General features: G+C 45.4%; 1 protein-coding gene across 4 annotated transcripts in view; it reads left to right on the top strand.

The window, feature by feature from the left end:
• KIAA0513 (KIAA0513 ortholog) overlaps positions 1–22,649 on the top strand; it is a 51,076-nt gene that overhangs the window by 176 nt on the left and 28,251 nt on the right. Inside the window, exon 1 of one of the 4 annotated variants that reach the window (XM_053400045.1) lies at positions 537–611. The exons of the other annotated variants lie outside the window; for them this stretch is intronic. The gene's annotated coding sequence lies outside the window, so the exon portion shown is untranslated. Of the gene's footprint in view, positions 1–536; positions 612–22,649 lie in introns of those variants that run through there. 4 annotated transcript variants of the gene reach the window in all.

Below are 22,649 nucleotides of genomic sequence, written 5' to 3' on the forward strand. Positions count from 1 at the left end.
GGGAGTTGCGCTGGGAGAACTACCTTTGCAAATCGGGCGCTGCAGCGTACAGACCACTACGGGGCATATGCAGAGTGCCTTTGCTTGCATTCCGTGGAGTAGAGAGGTGCGAGGCGTCGTGGTCCCCTCTCCGATTTAAACGGGAGCAGGTAAAGCTGAAGGGCCTGGGGGTTGGGGTCTCCACAGAGAGGCGGAGCGCGCTTCTGGAAAAGCCTAGCCCCCCTGCCTACCGTTAGAGAGCAATTATTGGTGACGCGTTGCATGGATTCCCTTCTGCTTAGTTTCTGGAGATGGCTGTCAGCCCTCTGGTGTATGTTTGTCTTCCTCTAGTGTTGGGCTTCCCAGATACATCCTGGGAGGAGAGGATGCTGGGCTGGATTTGCCTTTGGCCTGACCCAGCAGCCTCTTCTTAGGCTCTTGTGTGAAATTCTGTAGAGCTGCTGCCACTCAGCTGTGTAGCCAGTACAGCTGGACCAGTGGTCTGAGGCATCTTATTCCATCGTGGTGTTTTTTATTTGTTTGATCCATTGATCCAGCCCTTCAAATTGCATTGGCTAGCTGGCTGGGCAAGAGAGCGCTTCTAAGCATGTAAAGAGTGCCTCAGATTCCCTGTAAGTGCAGTTTATTTATATATATTATTTATTAACAGCAGGGAATAAATGGCACTGCCCAAAATTTTTTAGAAACCGAAAAATATTGTGTGTGTGTTTTTTGTTTTGTTTTTTGGAATGGGTAGTGTCATTTGTGAATTTGGAGCCATCACACCAAAAATGGAGTGAAGTCTTGATTCAAAATGGTGCCTGGCTTCCAAACGTCAGCGAAGACCCCGCCCCCACCTTGGGAACCCTTGCGACCAAGTTTGGCGGTGATATCTCCAGAGGCATTCAAACCTATAGAGACCAAAGGGACAGACAAACCACTTTCCAAATTATATAGTGGATTGCGTTTATATTTCACCTTTCCTCCAGTGAGCTGCAGGTATTGTAGATGGCTTCCCCACTCCCTTCATATCATTGCAGCCCGATGAGGTACGTTAGGCCGAGAGTTGGTGACTGACCCAAGATCCCCCAATGAGCTTCACTGCCGAGTGGAGATTTGACACACCACATTGGCTTTCGTGGGATATGGTGCTACCTGGCAGCACAGATGTGTAAAATCCACTGACAGCTATTAAAATACTGTTTTCCTCTCCACTTGGTATAATTTTCAAGATAGCAGCTGACAAGCCAGGTATCCTATCCACCTGCTGACAGGCTTAGTGTGGCCAGTAGGACAGGCATCATAGCATGACTGCAGCTTCTCACTAGCCAGCTGTGTGCACACTATACATGTAAAGCATGTCTCCACCCACCCAAAGAATTGTAGGCACTGTAGTTTAAGGGTGCTGGGAGGGGTAAACTACAGTTCCCAGGATTCTTGGGGGAAGCAATGTATGGTGTGTAGATAGCCTGTGCCTTCGTCCTTGCTAAGTAAAGGGTCTGACGGCATGGGGTGATTGATGGGGATGGGGGGGCGTTGAATTGGAGGCACGTGACATTAGGCAGTCTCTGCCAGCAAGTTCTTCACACTAGCTCCTGAACAGGAGCAGTCTATCTGAGCTGTGATAACTTTGAATTGCAGTAGCTACCATCCTAGACAGTCCAGTTATTCTGAAGCCTCCCTAAATGCTTATTCTCTCTGTATGTATAATTGTGAGTCTTCTCCGGGCATAGATATAGTCTGTAGGGGCTGGTTAAACCGTTGGCTTCAGCTGTTGAATTATTGCTATTCTTACTTGTGGGCCTCCTTAGACTTCTGGCAGGCAACTGTGAGAACAGGATGTGGACTAGATGGGCCAGTGGCCTGATCCAACTGGAGAGCTCTTATGTTAAGCCTGTCAGGCCTCTGGAGAGCTCATTAAGGCACCTTATTTCCCTGGATTCCCTGGATTCAGCATTTAGTACTTTTGAGATAGGCTGTCTCTGAACATGGAAGCTTTGTTTATTGTGGCATTGTAGATTAAACCACAGATCCTAGGGCTTGCCAATCGGAAGGTTGGCGGTTCGAATCCCCGCGATGGGGTGAGCTCCTGTTGTTCGGTCCCTGCTGCTGCCAACCAGCAGTTCAAAAGCACGCAGTGCAAGTAGATAAATAGGTACCGCTCCAGTGGGTAGGTAAACGGCGTATCCGTGCGCTGCTCTGGTTCGCCAGAAATGGCTTAGTCATGCTGGGCACATGACCCGGAAGCTGTATGCTGGCTCCCTCAGCCAGTAAAGCGGGATGAACGCCGCAACCCCAGAGTCATCCACAACTGGACCTAACGGTCAGGGGTCCCTTTACCTTTACCTTACTTTTCAGATAAGCTGCCTCTGAACATGGAGGCTTTGTTTATTGTGATTGGCCTGTATCTTCAGCGTTGATTCAGTAGAATTTCAGGTTCAACCGATTCTGGAATAAATGTCTCCTTTCTGTGAAGTCTCTATTGGATTAAAATGGTTTCCACTGGCTGACTGTAGCTTTGTTCTCTTCTTCACCTTTCACTCCTGATTACTCTTAATAGGTGCAAATTGCCTTTGATCCTTGCAAGATCTTTTATCTGCTATGGCTGGTGTTTGCCTTGGCTATGCAGTAGGGTTTTTGGAAAAGGAGTGTGGGGAGGGATCCCAGTTGTGACAGCTGGTATGTAGAAAGATCCTAGGAAAAGCTGTTCTAAAAACAACAAAGCAAGAAGAAACTTTCTTTGAATTTTGGCAAAGCTTTGGCAAGCAAGGTGCTGTTTCTATACAATAGTTAATTAAAAACCTTTGGGATGGTTCTGAGGCTAAGATATTCCTGCAAAGGGAAGAGAAAAGTTGTTTGCAATATATTTCCTGGAGGAGAGAGAAAGCAGGGCAAAAGTCCTTTTGCAGCAGACTATGGTCTCATGGAGCAGAGGATGCTTTGCTGCATGGTGCTGAGGTGAGCTGGGATGAGTGAAAATGGACAGAGACAAGTCCCCCCCCCCCTCACTTAATGCAAGAACCTGGGACCATCTGATCAAGTTGAAGGTTGGAAGATTCAGGATAGACAAAAAGTACTTCGTCATGCAGCACATAATTAAACTGTGGAATTTGCTCCCAGAAGAGGCAGTGGTGGCTGCCAACTTGGATGGCTTTAAAAGAGGATTACACAGATTTCTGGAGGATAAGGCTATCAATGGCTACTAGTCACGATGGATATGTATTCCTTGCACTCTCAGAAGCAGCCTGCTTTTGAATGCCAGTTGCTGGGAATCCCAAGCGGGGAGACTTGCTGTTGCACCTGGGGGGGGGGTCCATTGGGGAACCTGGTTGGCCACTGTGAGAACAGGATGGTGGTCCTTTAGCCTGATCCAGAAGGGCTCTTCTTGTATTCTTAAATGAAACAGTATGAAGTTACAGATTTCTGGAAAATGGGGGCTCTTTTTGCCAAGGTATAAAAAGCCGGAGGGGGTGGGATGGTACCTGGATTGAGACAATAGATTTTAAAACATATATAAGTTTTTATAGTAGGACATAGGGGTATAAGAAGTTCTTTGCTGGATCTGACCAAAGTCTTGTTTAGTCTGGAGTCTTGTTCTCCACAGTGGCCAATCAGGTGCTTCTGGAAAACTCAGAAACAAGAAAATGAACTTCCAAGGAAAAGTCTGCTCAGAGGTCCACATCTGTCCACTTTATATAACAGCACAGCATCAGGTCCTTTCTTTCAAACTGTTCACTGGGTCTGTCTAGATGCAGCATGATCTGTGTACATAGGCAGGATCGTCTCACACTGCATGAATAGGGGCAACTATGTACAATTGTATTTGCTCACATGGATGCAATCTATCAGCACAAACATTAATCTACTCCTTGGGGTTCTGTTGATGATCTCTTGCTTCCAACGCCTGTTGATGCTCGAGGCAAAGCACAGAACACCCCCACTACAGCGGCTATATCTAGTTTCTTCATATGAGTCCTGCATGACTCTTCCTTCTCCTCTCTTTTTAAAAGTAAACGCTGCATCATTGAAATTTTTTATAAGATTATAATCTTCAGGCCACTGGAGGCAAACCTTTAAAATAGGATGAGCAGAGGAAGGGGGGTGCGGTTGGTGCTGGCCGCCCCGGGTGTCACCACTGAGGGGAGGTGACAAAATGCCTGGTGGCACTCACCGTGGGGCCTACAGCTCGCTCAAGCCACCCCTCTCTCCTGAGAGAAACATGGTGGCTTGGACGCCCGCAGGCTCAGTGCTGCCCCAAATGGACCAACCGCTGCCTCCCCCCCAGCTGTAGGGCAGCTGAGTGGGAGGAGGCAGGCAGACTCTGGAGGTCCCGCAGTGCATCCCGCCCCTGGGCACACCGCCCCAGGCGCCCAAGCGGCTTCCTCCGTCGCTGGATGAGCAGGTGTATATTAAAAATGTATAAACTGGACCTTCATCCAAAAATGGATTTCAGGGCAGTATACATAAGAATCTGAAGCCACAGAATTGTAGAGTTGGATGAGACCCTGGGGGTCATCAACCTCCCTCAATGCAGGAATATGCAGCTGTCCCTTATGGGGATCGAACCTGCAACCTTGGTGTTATCAGCACCCCACTTTAACCAACTGAGCCATCTCTAGTGCAAAATTAAAACAACAGAAAGTGTTAAACAGCAGTATGATAAATCTGAGAGGAATGAAAATACCTTACCAGCTGAAAATACAATAACTTAAGATGCCTGGGCAAATGAAAGGTTTTAAGCTGGTGCCAAAGGGAATTCATCATTTGCTATGGAGTGGGATGAGCAGGTGCTCACTGTAGAGAATAGCTAAGGTTCCAACTTCACCTCTGCGTTAAAATGGATCCATTAGATTGGGGTTAGGTTGGACTAGGGGTGGGGGAACCTGTGGCCCTTCAGATCAGCCCCTGCCAGCATGTCCGGAATGATGGGAGTCCCAGTCCAGTGATACCTGGAGGACCACAGGTTCTCCATCCTGGCATTAAATTAAAGCTAGGAATATGAATACCTTGCAAATGGGACTTGTGCCAGTACTTCTACTGTGCATGTGGTCCTGAGTGTTCCCTTTGCTTTTTCTTCCTTTCTTTTTTTCCAAGCCAGCCTTGGCCAGTATCCTCCTGGCCACGTCTGGGACAACCGACTTCATTTTTCAAGGCGGCATTTTCCAAGAGACAGCGTGTTCTGAGGTTCTTCTCTGATCACAAAACAGCTGGCACTCTCCGCACAAATTTAGCAAAAAGCCCAGGTTAGATCAAAACGATAACGTTATTCACCCTGTCAAGTCCTGGTTATAAATCTGGAAGGACGTGTACTTTGGAGAAAGGCCTGGAGGAGCCTCCTACCACCACTGCTTTTTTGTTCTTGAGCCAAATCATTTACAAGTGTGAAACCCAAGGGATTGCAGTATCTTGGGACCTGATAGGATAGGAAGAAGCACTTTTAACTGTTGGAAGGCTGTGGGGACCTTTGAGAGGCCTCCTACATGAAGCTGAATAATCTCCTTCCATGTCCAGGAAAAATATTTCCCATATTTAAAGTGCCAGGTGATTCTTTCTTCCATTTATTTCAGGAGCAAGTGTCAGATTTGGTTTGGGGTGCTATGTTGATGTTCAGGACAGACAAAAAGGTAGGCATCTTTATGCAATGCGTAATGAATTTAGTTGCACATGACGTGCTGATAGTTCTAACGGTGTAAATGGATAAGACCACTGTTCTTCAGCTTGGGGGATTTGGCCTGATCCAAGGTGGCTCACAGCAGGAGCACTACCGCCATGCAAATATATGATAAAAGATTAAGAAATGGGTCCCCTAGGCATGTTTGGGTTAAAACTTAAAATTGTATCTTGGGTCTGAAAAGGTTGCAGCTAAATGGATTGGACATTTCATTTCATTTCCCTTTTAATTTGTATGCTGCCTTACTATATTACTATACACAAGGCCGTTTACAAGCTGAAGAAACAACAGTCCAATATAATACGTTAGACAGGTATGGTGTCACTGTATTTTTCGCTCTATAGGACGCATCAGACCATAGGACGCACCGGACCATAGGATGCACCGGACCATAGGAGGGGGAGAACAGGGGAAAAAAATTCTCCCCCTCTCTGCTCAGCGCCAAACCGAGCCCCTTCCATTTCTCCTCCCACTTCGCTGAAGGGGCGCTGCGCAGAGAGGGAAAACTGTGCAGCACCTCTCCAGCGAAGCGAAGCCTGAAGAGCAAGAGGGATCGGTGTGCACCAACCCCTCTCGCTCTCCAGGCTTCATGTGGCTATCCGCAAGCCTTTGGGGCGCAGCGGGAACTCCTGCTGCGCTCCGAAGACTTGCGGATAGCTGCCCGAAGTTCGCGCTGCGCTCCGGGGGCTTCGGGCGGCTTCAGCGAAAGCAACGTGAAGCCTCCGGAGCCCGGGGGAGCTCTCCCTCTGTGCTTCGGAGGCTTCGTGTTGCTATCGCTGAAGCCGAGCAGCCTGCATTCGCTCCTTAGGACACACACACATTTCCTCTTAATTTTTGGAAGGGGAAAAGTACGTCCTATAGAGGAGAAAATACGGTAATTGTTCTTGCCAGCAGCTTTTAAACTGTACAGCTAAAAGTGGAAGCTCTACAGTTAAGAGATGTGCAGGCCAGGTGTTGGGAACAGATACAAAATGATCACGGGGGTAGAGCAGCTCCCCTGTGAAGAAAGATTACAACATTGGGGGCCTTTTAGTTCAGCAAAAAAAGTGAGTAAGAGGAGATACAACAGAGGTGTATAAAAATGATGCATGGTGCTCAGAAAGTGGGTAAGTTTTTCTCTCCCTCATAATACTAGAACGCAGGGAAAACCAAGGAAGATTCAGGGCAGACAAAAGCAGTTCCTCCTTCACTCAGCGCATAGTTACAAACTATGGGACTTGTTCCTGCAAGAGGTAGTGAGTGCCACCAACTCATATGGCTTTAAAATAGGGTTATTTATTTATTTGTTTATTTTATTTCATAACATTTATACACTAATTGCTTGTAGAAGAAAAACCTCAAGAGCTGTTTACAAAAAGATAAAACAATAAAATTATCAAGAAAAATTGCAAGAGCAGTTTAAAATGTACAAAAAGTTAAAATAGTAACAACAGGTATTTATTAGAGAAATTCATGGAGCGCAAGCCTATCAATGGCTTCTAGCCACAGTGGCTATGTTCTCCCTCCACTGTCAGAGGCAGTGTGCTGCTGGCTACCAGTTGGTGGGAATCACAGGTGGGAAAGAGTTCTGTTTCACTTGCATCGTGCTTGCAGGTGCCCCATAGCCATCTTGTTGGCCCCTATGATAAGAGAGTGTTAGATTTGACGGGCCTAATCTAGCAGGGCTCTCCTTATGTCCTTATGTCCTGTTTTTCAGCTCCCCAAGTGTATCTGTACTTTCCTATGGGTGACTCTGTCCTCTGTTGGAGGAATACAACCCAAAATTTCATAATCTTTCATCCATATACAAAAAGTCAATTATGGTTTAAGGAACATTATACAGATTTGTGTGTGTGTGTGTGTCCTTGGTTACTGTGATATTTTAAGCAGAATGTCAAATTATACGAGAAGAGTGTCAAATTATACGAGTGAAAATAATGTAGGAGGTTGAACATTGTATTGGAATTTTATATTCCTCATAATTAACAAACTCCATTCTTCAATAAATTTGTTTGGTGCACATCTTTCAATATCTCTTTTATAATGCATAAGTGTTGCGACAACGCTATATTGTATATCACTTTTTTTTTAATACCGTTGCAAAATGTTAACCGGTTTATCTGATATCCAGTTTCTTGCTGTGACTAGTCTGTCTGCAGTGATCTCAGCTATTGCAGGTTCCAGATCTTTCTTGTTTACTGTGTGTTTCAGATATCCCAATAAAGCAGACAGTTTCTTAGGTGTTGGCATAAAAATATTTTTTCCCTTTGTTTTGCCGGTGTGATTTGCCTCCTGCCCAGTCCTTCTTAAGCATCTGTTGTGGGTTTATTTCATATTCTTGTGCTGCTTTTCCAACAGCAAATGTTGAGCTCAAAGCGGCTGATGATATCATGAAATTGATTGTAATAAAACCTCATTGGTTTACAAAAATAATAAAACGATAAAATTGTTGGTAAGAAAAGAAACCTATTTAAAACATTCAGAAATAATTAAACAATAAGCTAAAAACCAGATTAAAACACGTCAACATTCTACGTGTCTAGGTAGGCTTGCCTAAACAAAAATGTTTTTAGCAGAGGTCAAAAACTACTGTGTAGGAGCCTGACTGATGTCTATAATGCTGCCACACCAAAAGATCATTTTCTTACAAATGTACACCACTTCCGGGTGCTGATTTAATAGTATCAGCTGCTCTGAATCTGAGAGAGAATTTCAAGGGCTAGCATGCTTGCCCACCATGTGCATATAAACGAAGAGGTAAGTAACATCTTTAAAACAACCTTAATGTATTTGTAAAGCAATCAGGAAAGAAAGGGGGAAGTTGTAAAATACACAGTGCAGTATATCAGTGAGCAAACAAGGCCTTATTCTGCTTTTGTTACTCATGTTACTCAGCAGGAGGAGGAAGGGCCGGAACTTTTGAGATATTAAGGCAAGGGGACCACACTGAAGGAATGCTGTTTTGTCTCTCCTGTTCTCATAATGAATGGGTTTGATGTATCATTTACCAAAGGGCTGCGGAATTCTTTGGCCCTCCCGGGTTTCAATAAACCCCTGATGTAAGTTGAAGTCCAGCAGCATTTGGAAGTCTATCAGCCATAAGTTTCCCGTCCCTAATTCTTGTATGCTATCTATGCTTTACGGTTGCAAAGGAGAGCTGCTTTGCAGGAATAACATACAGTGCGTTGTTGAAGTATGTGAGTAAAGAGTTGAATAATACACGTTTCCTAATAAAAATGTAAGTGTAGCCCTTCTAGATCAGGCCGAAGGCCCATCTAGTCCCAGCATCCTGTTCTCACATTGGCCAACCAGATATCTATGGGAAGCCCATGCATTTAATGCATTTTAAGTATATCCTTTTTTACACATGGATATGGAGACAAAAAATGAAAGCATTTAAATGCGAGAGATACACACAATATCAATTCTGTATAAAGCTATAGATTCATTTTGTAGAGTAGTTGTTTTTTTATATTAAAAAGTTAATGAATTTAAATGCATTACATCCTTTCCCCCTTTGTTTTAAAATGCTTGTTATACCTGAATCACTGTGTAGGATGTAGCTGCAATATGACTTTGCTCTGAGCTGTACAAATCATCTCTTGGGGCCTGTGAGCAATGGAAGGACTTGCTTAGGAGTTATTTGCTACTCGCAAGTATTCCATGCTGGTGGGCTTGGAACATAACCTAACAATTTAGGAAGAGTCCTGCTGCATCAGCCCATCAAAAGCCCATCATAGAACAGCATTTGTCCAATCCTCTTTTACACCCATCTAAGTTGGTGACCATCACTACCTCCTGTAGGAGCACAATCCACATTTTAGCTGTGCACTGTTGTCTGTCCTGAATCTTGGAACATTCAGCTCCACAGTATGTCCTCGAGTTCTAGTATTATGAGAGAGGAAAATAAACTTTCCTCTACAGTGGTACCTCGGGTTACAGACGCTTCAGGTTACAGACTCCACTAACCCAGAAATAGTACCTCGGGTTAAGAACTTTGCTTCAGGATAAGAACAGAAATCGTGAGGCGGCAGCGGGAGGCCCCATTAGCTAAAGTGGTGCTTCAGGTTAAGAACAGTTTCAGGTTAAGAACAGACCTCCGGAACGAATTAACTACGTAACCCGAGGTTCCACTGTATTAACTTTCTAAACCATGCATCATTTTGTTCACCTCTGTCATCTCTCCCCACCCTTACTTGCCATTTGTCTAAACTAAAAAGCTCCAAAAGTTATAACCTTTTCTCATAGGGGAGTTTCTCTGTTTCCCCCCTTGATCATTTTGGTTTCCCTTTTCTGAACCTTTTCCCAGATCTACAATATCCCTTTTTGAGGTGAGGCAACCAGAGCTGAACACAGTATATTCTAAGTGCGGTCTAACCGTAGATTTGTATAATGGCATTATGATACTTAGAGCACTGGCTAAGCTTGTTAACACGGTCTGCAATTTGCAATGATGCTGCCAGGATTGTCTTTGCAGTCCTTCCAACTGTACTGTGCTTTGCCCTTTCCGCATGTGTTGTTTTCCTTCTCTGTCCTGTGACGGCGGCGCAGCTGACAAAAGCTTTTCCATCTGCTTAATTCTCTTTCACTGCAAGGAGAAGAGGGGGGGGGGACTATTTTGAAGAGCTCTTTATGCATCTTCCATCTAGCCAATTATTATATTAAACTCTAGGGCCGAGATGCATGAATTAATTAAATTTCCATCTTTGCTTTTTAAAATGAGGGAGATTGTTGGGATAGCATCACCCTTCTCTTAAAAAAATATCCCTTTGCTCTGCTGCCACTGGTTCAGATGCTAGCCTAGTAACTGAACTGTCCAATGGTTACAGAATGCGTTGCTGCAGCTTCTCATCGTTTAAGCTTGAGCTGAGCGTGTGTTGCAGGATTGGAGAAAACTGGGGCAGCACATGGGGCGCTGGAGGGCAGTGTTAACAGCCGGTGCACAGCGTGGACTTGATGCCAGCGGCTTTGGCGCTGTGCTCCAGGACTCGGATAGCTCATGCTAGATAACTGCATTGCTGTGGTTTGTGTTGCTTTTCTTTCCCTTTAGAAATACTGTTTAAATTGTGACACTGGCCCATGTTAGGACCATCTAACAAGCTTAGCACAGAAGCATACAGCCAAGAAAGTCATTAAGAGAAAGACAAAGCATCAATGCCGCTAGAACTGCCCTCTCCTCCAGCACCTTTCACCCTTAGCATCAAAACCCAATACATATTAGAAGGCTCTGCCTAAGTCTTAATTCTCCATTGCTATTGCTGTTAATGCTGTTTTGCTCATGGGTCATTGGTGGAGCATCTGCTTTGCACCCAAAAGGTCCCAGGGCTATTTCCTGGCTGCTTGGGGGGGGGAATCCCTTGGAGATCCACTGCCAGTCAGTATAGACTGCAGGGGTCAGCAAACTTTTTCAGCAGGGGGCTGGTCCACTGTCCTTCAGACCTTGTGGGGGGCTGGACTATATTTTGAAAAAAATATATGAGCAAATTCCTGTGTCCCACAAATAACCCAGAGATGCATTTTAAATAAAAGCACACATTCTACTTATGTAAAAACACGCTGATTCCCAGACCGTCAGCGGACAGGATTGAGAAGGCGATTGGGCCACATCCGGCCCTCAGGCCTTAGTTTGCCTACCCATGGTAGACTGACAGTCTGACTTGGTACAAGGCAGCTTCCTGTGTTTCTGCTGGCAGTCTGGAATGCCAAGCTGCAGTTTGTTCACTAAGGTCACTGAAAGTCAGGGGGAAGTAAAAGTCCCTGGCTGTTTCATTAGATAAGCTCTTTCAAAAGATCTTTGCATGGGATCCTGCCTGAGGCAGTAAGCAGATGATGAAATAAAACTTTCTTGCTATCTTGCGGTTCTGTAAGTGATTTGAGTCTATCCTGTACGAGAAGCTGCTTGAATGTGGCAGTGGTGTACCATGTATGGAGCATGGACAGCTCTGGACATTTGCAAGTACATATCTTCTGCAATAGTGAGTTAGTGGTGGATTTATAGTGGACCATCCACACATACATCATCAGTGCTGTAGCGTGGGTTGTCAGCACCCGGGGCAAGGCAGTGAGAGAGAGTAAGTGAGCCAGGTAGGGGCAGAGAGCTGCGAGTGCGAGCGCCCCCCCCCCGATGTTGCGGCCGGTGCGGCCGGGCCCCCCTGCACCCCCCACGATATGCCACTGTACATCATTCAGCTTTATTAGTTACTCTGTAGTGCTTCCCCGATGTTAACACATCATTGCCCTGCGGAGGGACACACTTGCGCTGTAGAATAACAAAAGCGGGACAAAAAAACCCAAATGTGGAACATTTGTGGCATGGTTCCAGGATTTCAGCAGGAAGTTATGAGATATGTACTGATTGGAAACAAAGCAATATGTCCTCACCAAAACCTTTGCGGGTGTAAATGAGACTGAAAGTGGGATTGTGTATAACTACCCAAATACCTTAATGAACACAAATTGTCATGAATGCACAATAAAAAGGCCATAATGTGCTGCGGTCTGCATTTACTCAGGACACAAATGATGTTTCTGGTTTTTAGAGATGCATTGCCATCTGTGTCTTTTAACGATAAATTTGCAACTCATATTTTGATTGATTGCCCTCTTGTTCGTTACACTTGTGGGAGAGTTCAGAACCAGGATAGGCTAAAGAGGCAAAATGCACAAGCTTTGGCCTCAGAGGTATGCTTATAGGATCAAGCACCCAGCTGCTTCGATGTGCCAGCATGGGAGAAGCAGTTGCAGGCCAGGCAGCTGACATAGCTGGTTCCTTATTGCTGATGTTGACATGAGTGTGCGGTTATTGCACAGGTGTAGGTTGTTTACACGATGAATGCGCTCTTATTCCTATAAATTGATTCACGTCCTTAAAAATAATGCCCCCAAAAAGCACATAGGTAGCTGATGGACTGTTTGGACTTGTCTTGTGTGATTAGGTGATCCCAAAACTCCACATGCTTGCTTTTCATCACATGTACACAGGTGTTTTCCTTTGTTTGCTTCATGATGTTTGGCACTGTTGGAGACTCTTCTGTTTATTTCACACCTTGCTAATCAGTTGGGTGCTATCCCAGCCTCTTTTGCTTATTGCTAATTGCAGCACCTGACCATGCTAAATAAAGATATCATACTGCTTGGCTTAAAATAAGCCATTGAAGGAGAGAGGAAGGATGAGAGGACAGAATGGTAGGATTTGACTTTGATTTAAAGTAGGGATGGGGAACCTGTGGTCTTGCAGATGTTGCTGGACTACAACTCCCATCATCCCTAGCCATTGGCCATGCTCCCTGAGGCTGATGGGTGTTGGAGTCCAACAACAACTGGAGGGCCACAGCTTCCCCATCTTGTATCAGTCAATGCAGAACTTAAATGTGTTTGCCCAGCTGGATTAAATTACTCTCCCCTCTTCTTTTGCTCTTAAAAATCGCCTAACATGTAACCTGAGTAAGGAGTTAACTGCCAGGTGTGGGTCCTGATTTGGGAAGTGAACCAGCAAGGTGAATGGGAGGTGTGATGGAGAGAATGCCCCAGGTTCCCTCTGTTGGTTTGTCATTTTGACAGCTGTAGTCTTAATAATTCATGTCATTTCAAAGCACACAAGTAAATGTTGCAAACCACTCTTAGGTAACACGGGACTTCCTATGTCGTCTCTTGGAACAGTAAAAGAGACAGTGATAGATCCTTTTGTATTCTGGGTGAATTATTCACATACAGATTTTTTAAATGATTTTGAATTTTTGAAAAGGAAGAGATCTGGCATGTAGCCCTCAGTCTGCATAATAGGTTTTTTTTAGCTTATTGCCAGAGGTGGGGGGGGGGGCAGCAGCATTTTCAATTGCAATATATGCTCGCTCCAAGTTCAGTGTCTTGTGGTATCCTTTCCTATTTTCTCAATAAGCTTCTTTAACAAAAGATGAGCCTAGCACCTTGGGGTTCAGGGTAGCAGTACTCTGGTAGCACAAGTGAGCCTAGCCACTCTGTGTTCTGGGTAACAGTGATGCTTCCTGGATCCTCCTTCTCAGCTGAATTCATCTAGAAACCTAAATGGCACTCTCACTCAGGCCTTTGCATGGGATTATGAGGTTTTCCATGGGGTGGCAGCAGTGCCAGCCCTACCATTGGGCAGAGTGAGGTAAGCTAGTTTTCTCTGGCTTTCCTAGCTTAGCCTTGTGTCCTTAGTACGATGGAGGAAGTTGTTGCATTATCAGTGAGATTCACCTGTCAAATTCTTTTGTATGTGAACTCGGGGGGGGGGGGGTTGGCAGAGAGAGAAGGGGGACATCCAATGAAGCCAAGTCTTGGGAAATTCAGGACAAGCCAAAGAAAGTACTACTTCATGCAGCACATTGAAATTCTCTCCTCCAAGGTCTAGTGATGGCCAGCAACTTGCACGACTTTAAAGAAGGAGCAGAAAAAATCATGGGGGAGTAAGGCTATCAACGGCTACTAACCCTGATGGCTGTATTCTGCCTCCACTGTCAGGGGTGGTATGTATGTGGAGTGTTAGCTGATGAGATTCACAAATGCAGGCTTCTGGTCGGGTACAGTGAGAACAGGATGCCGGACTGGCCCTTCAGAGCTGCTCTTGCATTCTGGTGACAGGCCCTTTGTTTCAGTTGCCTTTGAGCACCATTTGGTGGAAAGATGGGGTGCAAATACAAATGTATAATGGAAGAGCGTGTTTTCTTCCTCAAGGACAACTCCTTTTCTGCACCCAGTTCTGTGCTCCAGTACATAGCTTGGGAATCACCATGTGAAGGCACAAGCATTCAAAGGATTTTGCTTGCTTGAAATATACCACCCGCTGTGCTGATGAGTTGCTGTAGCTAGGTGATCGCATGGAGGCAGGCAGGCAAGCTTTTGGCAGGGTGTCACGAGATAGGAATGATTTACTGCCACGTTTTTACTGCTGTGTCTTTGTGACATCTAAGCAATAAAAGATAAGTTGGCATGCCTCTCTGGGGCTGTTGTAGCTTATCTCTTGGAACCGTGTGCACCTGGGTATGAGGAGCTTTCGTTGATTATGCACACGTGCGCAATGTGGTTCCTGCTCTAACAGCATGTCCTCGGCCCATTTCTTCAGCGAGTGCTTTCTGGAAACCAATCCTCTTTCACCCTTTGTTCTCCCTCTAGGCCAGAGGTAGCCAATGTTGTGCCCTTTCTGGCCACTCTGGCTGGACTGATGAGAGTTGGGATCTGATGGGAGCAGGTTAAATAGAAAACACCCAATGAAGCAACATCTGGAGGGCACTGTGTTTAAGGTGTTGCCTAGTCCCAAAAACTGAAGGATTATCAACTCACACCTTTCTGAACAAATGAAGCCATGCATTTGCAAGTTAGAAAAGCACTGCTGGATCAGACCAAGCTGGTTCCATCTAATCCAGTCTCTTGTATCCGATGATTGGCCCGTCAGGTGCCCCCAAGATCCTCCCCCCTGCAAAAAAAGCTCAACAAATTTGCCCGGCAATGACAATGGGTAGATCACATCCAGTATTTTTATACTGTGAGTAGATCGCAGTCTCTGCCGAGGGCCTTCTGGCGGTTCCCTCATTGCGAGAAGTGAGGCTACAGGGAACCAGACAGAGGGCCTTCTCGGTAGTGGCGCCCGCCCTGTGGAACGCCCTCCCATCAGATGTCAAAGAGATAAATAATTACCTGACATTCAGAAGACATCTTAAGGCAGCCCTGTTCAGGGAAGTTTTTAATATGTAACGCTGTACTGTTTTTAACACTGATTGGGAGCCGCCCAGAGTGGCTGGGGAAACTCAGCCAGATGGGCGCGGTATAAATAATAAATTATTATTATTATTATTATTATCTTGGGAGTTGGACGTGCCTGCAGTAGACCATCCTTGCCTTAAGTTGGTTTCCCGCAGCAGTTGGTATTCACCTAGATGTTTTTATTTAGCTCTTGTGGCTACTTCCTGTCAACAGACCTGTCCTTCATATTTTCATGAGAGCTGCTGCTCCTCTTATCAGATTGCACTTGCGTAAATATCATTTCCTGGCCTCTTGTTGTGCAAGATCCCTAAAGTATAGTGTTTACTGTCTGTTTGCTCTCCTGCCCTGCTTTCCTTGCTCTGCATTCAGTGTTGTTTCCCTGGCCAGAAAAAACAAGGCTCCTTCCTTTTCCGGGAACACACACACACACAGAGAGAGAGAGAGAGAGAGCGCGCGCGCTGTGCCTCCACCTTTCCCAAACGCTTCTCAGTGTTTGCTGCTATTCTGGAATCTTGCAACCTGCACATATCCCAAGGCCGTTCTGCCTCTGGCCTGTGTCATACATGCCACACCGGAGGCAAAACACACCTTGCCGTGGATGGAGAGCAGCTTCAGTATTGTGCCTTCTAGCAGACATCCACTTCCTTTCTGCTCAGTGAGTATTGTATCAATCCCATCAGTCAAAGTGCTGGGCAGATGACAGCACATGCCCAGATGACCAGCTTCATTGGCTAGGAATTGGGGGAGGGCTGTTAGTGCAGGAAGCAAACCAAGTTTTGCATACCAGACGAAGACAAGCCCACACCTTCTCTTGTGTGTACAGCAGCATAAAAAAATCACCTACTTGAAATGCAGCAGGGGGGAACGACCTTGTTGTTTTAAGCCACTAATGTGCACATAGCCCTGATCTCCCTGGTTCTAGTCCAGCAGTGCAGCCACAGTTGTTTCTATTCATGGGGCAAGCAAAAGTAAACAAACAAAATGTCCTGGTAACTTCTATGCCTCCTCATCCCAGAAGAGGGATGAAAATCATGTCCTTTGGTTGCTCCCACAGCCATTGACACTTCCATGCCCCAAGTGACATTGCAATAATCTCTGGTGATGCGATGGTTGCAAAAATGTTTTAATGCTTTAGAACCTCTAGTGTGATGGTCATGATACGCTTCCTGGTCTGAGGTTTTAAGTGTTTTCCACTTAATGCTTGCAAAACAAATATGCCCGACACACCCAAGACCACAAGCCGTGGCATCCGCATTCCTGGCAGATGTCAAAAGAAGACAACAAGAGATTTTCCTAACCCAGATACCACAAGATTACTCCCCCCGGTTGCTTTGGATCTAGAGACAATTCTAAGAGTCGTGATGCGATAGGGAACTTGCTCCCACACATGGCAGTGATGGCCATCAACCTAGATGAAAGAGGAGTAGGCAGATTCATGAAGGATAAGGCTTTAAATGATGGCTACTAGCAAAGATGGCTATGCTCTGCCTCCAAGGTTGGAGGCAACAATGCTTATGAATGCCAGTGGCTGGAAACTACAGGAGAGAAAGAGTGCTTCTGTGCTTGGATTCTGCTTGTGGGTTTCTCACAAGTACCTGGTTGGCCACTGTGAGAACAGGATGCTGGCCTGATCCAGCATGGCTTAATCTCTGTGTTATGTTAGGGAAAGGGCTTCCCACGTATTCTTGTTTTTTTGTGGACACTAGTATAATCTGGCAAAGTCCCCACTTAGCATCTGTACTCTGCATAACTTGCTGTGCTGGAGGCAAGCAGCCTTAGGTAAGGTGCAGTTGCTGTCTTTGGTAGAGGTCTGTAGGGCAAGGGTGGCTAACTTGAGACATGTAGTTCAGCAACACCTAGAGGGTCACAGGTTAGCCATCCCTACTATATGGTGTTCATAATTCTACATAAATACAGAAAGAAGGGTAGGATTTAGTTTTGGACTACAGATTTGGGTTTCCCCTTAAAAAACCCACCACCCTAGGTTATTGCATTTAAAGAGTTAGAGTGGTATGCAAACTAACACTAAGTAACATCTCCTGTCAGAGCAAGGATTTTGGCTTGTGCAAGAGGGCTTCCCTTCCTTCACCCCCTAAATTTGTTCTAGTGGTTCCCCCAACCCTCCGGACTAGATTGGGGGATGTATAGGGGGAGGACACGTGGGGAAGATGGAATCCTATTGTGTAAAACAGAAATCATTGCACTGACAGGATGGGTCCCCTAGGTACTGCCCTGAGCTTCCAGCTGTTAAGAAAAATCCCTGGAAGCGATTGACAGTATGTGGGAAAGAATTATGGTGATGTAGAAGCCAGAGAGGGAGCAGTACGTGGTTTCAGTTGTTCAGGAGTCACGAAACTTTTTTACATCTCCAAAGTCTAGAAGCAGCATTATTAAAATTGCTGGCTCATATTTCTCCTTCCAAACTGAATGAGCAACACAATAATAAAAGCAAAGCAAAGTAAAGCATCGTGTCCTAATTTGTGTAATTTGATAGCTTTCACAATAAATGGATATTTCCACCACATGCAAAAGAAAAAAAGGAAACCATTATTTTTTTTTAGCTTGCATCCTCTTCAACAGCCATGGCCTGAAGCAGCAAATGTGGAAGCTTTGCTGAATCTAAGTGGGTCCCTGCTTAGCAGGACTGCCTGGAAACACTGTATAGTTCTCATTGAGCTTCTCAAGGAATGCAGGGCTGTGAAGGTTAGAAATAATTAAATCAAGCCGTTTAGTACCTCCTTTACAAGGTAGATTTAAAAATCTTACACCCTATGCTCCGAACACTGAGAAGTGTATCTTTCTTTCATGGATGGCTTCAGGTTTGAAGGTTCTCTAAACAAGGACCCCTCTGATGTGTTTCTTCAATCAGTGAGCTGTATTAGTTGGGGGCAGCAGTGAGGTAGCACTTTGAGCAGTACCAAGCAGCTGAGTCTAGCCTTCGTTTTCATTTCCCATAATGGTTCCCAGCGTGGTGGGACTGCAGGGCATTATGGGAAATAGTGGCCCTAGAGCAGAATTAATTTTAAAGGGCCCCTCAGTGGTGGGCCTTGTTGGTGGCCCAGCAACTGCCCACGAATGCTGGGTGCCAGCACCAGCTCTGCTTCTTTCTCTGAAGGGAACTAGGCGAACAGATGCATTCTCTCTTCAGCAGAAAATCCTTCACCTCTCCTTGAGTCTTTATCCCTCTCCAAGGGCTGCTACTAGGAGGCTGACGCACATCTGCCTGGCTCTTTATTTTGGCACGTTGGAGGAGGAGGGGTTGAAAACACTCCCAGAGTCTTTCATCATGTTAGCTATGGGCTATCTTTTTATTTCCAAGGCCGCTTCAGTATAGGGGTGTGGGTGTGGGAGAGAGAGAGAGAGAGAGAGAGAGAGAGAGAGAGAGAGAGAATGTGAGTGTGAATGTGTGTGAGAGATAGAAACTGAATGACAGCAAACATAAAATCAGAAATCTAATCTTTCCCTGGCGAAGTTAAACTGCCTTAGTGTCAAATATCAAATAATCCTTTTTGGCTGCTGATTAATGAGTGAGTGGCCTCTGTGGAGGTCTGACTCTCTTATAGAGCTGGGCAAATCTTTGCTCAGCATCCAAGCCTAGTAGGGATGGGATGCTTCTAGCATGGCTTCCACAGCTCAGGGGTAGAGTACTTGCTTTGCATGCAGAAGGACCCAGGTTCAATCCATGGCCTCTCCTGTTTGAAGGATCTGGTGTTGGAAAACACCCTTCTCTTCCTGAGAGTCTGGGAAGATGCTTCAATTTGGAGGAGGCTCAATGAACTGTTAGCCTGACCAAATCTAAGGTTTCTGAAAGATCACTTCCCCCTTTATTTACCCATGAAGCTCGCTGTGTGACTTTGGGTTAGTCATTATCTCGGAGCCTAGCCTTCCCTTCAGGGTTGTTCTGTGAATCTATGCAGGGAAAACGGGGAAGGAAGAATCCATATATGCCAGCCGACTTGAGCCCTTTGTGGAAAGGCACACTATAAGTATGATTAATAAATGAATAAAGTACTTCCAGGCTACTTGGAAACCTGGAATCTGACCCACATATATCTTAAGACACATGAGAAAACTTTCCAAAGATAAAATGGAATATTTATGCACTTAACAGCTAAAATGTTGGGGAAAGAAGGTATTCATAAAGGAAGGGGGTATTCCAGCAGAGAGCAGCAAAACAGAGCCATGCCTCAGTTGCTGGGTCTGGGGGTACAGCTGCCTCTTGGATTTAGGGCAGGGGGCATTTCGCCTTCAGCCCAGAGCCTGGATCTGTGTGGGGGAAAGGACAAGCTTCATTTCCCAATGTGTTCGGGGGACCGTGTTAGATTGCATCATGCCATGCCCAAATGAAGTTAAGAATTGACCGGCTGCCTCTTCATTTCCTGCCCTGATGGCAACTAATTATTTTTATTAGCCTATAAAGTTCCATGGCCAGATAGAAATGGGAAGCGGGCTGCCTGCCTCGCTTTTCTTCTTCCACAGCTGCAGCTTTTATTAATTTCCCAGAGGAAGAAAAAGTATGATGCGTGTAAGTATAGAAGGCAGCTAGTGGAGCATCACTGAATAAATATAAATGAGGAAGGTGGATTCTTCTCCTGTTTATGTTGAGGGATATCGGGAGTAAGTGCTGGAGAAATTGTTCTGTATGGGGCTCAGAGGTACTTCAGATTCCATGTAGAAGACAGAGATGAACATAAGAAGAGCTTGCTGGATCTGGCCAGTGGCCCATCTTAGGCCAGCAACCTGTTCCCACAGTGGCTGACCCAAATATCTCCCTTCTCACCCTCTCAGGCGCTACGATCAGCAGAGGGGGCCCTCTTGGTAGTTCCAGTGAAGCTGGATGGTGGTGCATTCCAGGAGGGTGCATTCTCTGGGGCAGCCCCAAAGTGGTGGAAATCTTTCCCCGCTGGGATGCGCCTGGCACCTTCACTGTACAGTTTTCGCCAAATGCCTTTGACACTTGAGAGGTATATTTTCAGGACTCACCCTATTCTTGTGATTGTAATTTGTTTTAATGTTGTATTTTAAATTGTTGTGGCCCACCCACCCTGGGACAAGCCCCAGAATTCCCTGGGAAGAGGGTTGACAGTTAAATCACTCTGGAATTGTAGCTCTGTGAGGGGAATAGGGGTTCTCTTAACAACTCTCAGCCTTTAATGTAAATTGCAGATGTGACTTAAGTCTCCTTCGTGTTTGTTTGTTTGTTTGTTTGTTTGTTTGTTTGAAGATTCCTCAGCTCCTATTCTTCTCCTTCCCACTTTCTACCTTCACATCATGTGTTTAAAGCACTATTATACCACTTTAACACTCATGGCTCCCCCCCACCCCACCCCCAAAGGATGCTGAGAGTTATTTTAGGAGAGCCCTCTTTCCCTTCATGGAGCTGCAGTTCTCAAGAGTGTTTCATCAATCTCCCCCTTCCCAGCAGAACTCTGGAAGCACGGAGGGGAGAAAGGGGGCTCTCTCTGGTCACAAGGCTGCAGGCGAGATAAATCAAGCCAGCTCTTGAATTTCACCCAGAAGAAGGAAGCAGGTACTGATAGGATTTTATTCTTCTCTCTCCCCCCCCCCCCGCCTTTGTTAAATGTCACTGAATATGAGTCACCAGGAGTATAATTTTCCTTTTCTGACGTAGATGCAGCAGATTTCTCTGCAGAATCTCCCTCCTGCAAAATGAGAGGCTGCTGTGTTTGCATTCAAAGCTGTATGCTCATGCTGTGTTGATCCCCTGGGCTTAGCATGGAGATGCCTTTCCTCCTTGTAAGTTGAAAGCTGGCGGGTGTGTGTGGAATTTTGGGCCAGCTGGGCTGAACAGACTGCAGGAGGATCAACAGTGCTTGCAGCCTGCTTTTGTATGTAGGGGCTGCCCCCAACCTGCTTATCTCATGAGGGGGGCAGGTCTACTGGTGAGCACCTGCCCCCTCCAAGCTCACCAACTGGGTGTGTTTGTGTTTGTGTGTGTGTTCAGGTTCCCTCATTCCCACAATTACAGCAGCTGTGGTTCCCTCCCCCTGCCCCCCCCAAGTGGTGGTTTTCCAGCAATTGGATCAGCTTCCTATAAAGGCATCTAAGGTGGAGACTTCAGTTCACAAAAACATCACATAAGTCTTGCAGAGCAGAGAATCCAATAGTTGCCCTCCTTGTTCCCTAAGCAATTGTTGTAAGGTGCTAGGAATGTCAGAATATTCAGTCAGAAACGGAACCGTTAGCAGACATTGCTGAAGTTTGCATGTTCATCCAAGGTCAGGAATGGCAATCTTGCAAGCGAATATGAGTGGTATTTCATAGAATGGTAGAGTTGGAAGGGACCACAAGGCTCATCTAGTCCAAACCCCTGCAATGCAGGAATCTTTTGCCCAGTGTGAGGCTCGAACCCATGACCCTGAGATTAGGAGTCTCATGCTCTACTGACTGAGCTATCCCAGCTGCCAGTTTGCTATCCCAGCTATCCCTACTGCTAATTTGATTAGCGTTCCTTAAACAATGTTTTCTGCATTGTTTTGGACATTTAACTTTAATGAAATTAAGTTGTAACTAATTACGTAATTAACTACTTTCATTTCAACCGTAGCAGATAGCAAAGTGAATCACTAAGTTTTGGCAGAAGCTGAACTGTAGTGGAATGGAAGCACCAGGACAGGACAGAAATCACTAAACCCCTAAGGTTAGGAGTGTTTTCTGTCTTGGCTGGCATTTCAGTATTGCACATGTGGCCATATGTTCTGGTGTACACATTAATACAGGGTGAGTCCTTTAATAGAGGCCCTGTGGATACAGAGTACACATGTTCCACGGGGCCTCTTTTAAAAGACTCACCCTGTATTTCTCATGTTCAGCTCATAACATTCCTGTATGGTAGGCCACTATTCTCTAGGGAATAGGGAGAAATACAGTTTAGTTCACATTTTGCTAAGCCTACCTAATTTGCATTTCCAACAATAATACGTGAACCGAAAGCCACTTGTCCTTCAGACTTTGCATTTCTCCAAATTTTGCAGTGCATGCTGTTTTCCAGCCAAACAAGTGTGTAAAGAAATGTGTGTTTATGGGGAAAGTCTGAATAGAATATGATATATTTATTTTAAAATACTGTACAAAAATGTATTGTACAGTATTAGTGGAAATTACTTGCAGTATTGTGTCTATTAGGAAGAATTGCATATACAAATGTCTTAAAAGGGTAGAGGTAAAGGACCCCTGACAGTTATTAGAACAAATGAGCACTAAAATGCTGGCATATTTTTTTTTAGGACTACCCCCGCCCTCCCAGAAAAATTGCAAATTGATGTGGGAATGTGATGGG

Source organism: Podarcis raffonei, chromosome 8, assembly GCF_027172205.1.
Source record: "Podarcis raffonei isolate rPodRaf1 chromosome 8, rPodRaf1.pri, whole genome shotgun sequence".
Classification (NCBI taxonomy): Eukaryota; Metazoa; Chordata; class Lepidosauria; order Squamata; family Lacertidae; genus Podarcis; species Podarcis raffonei.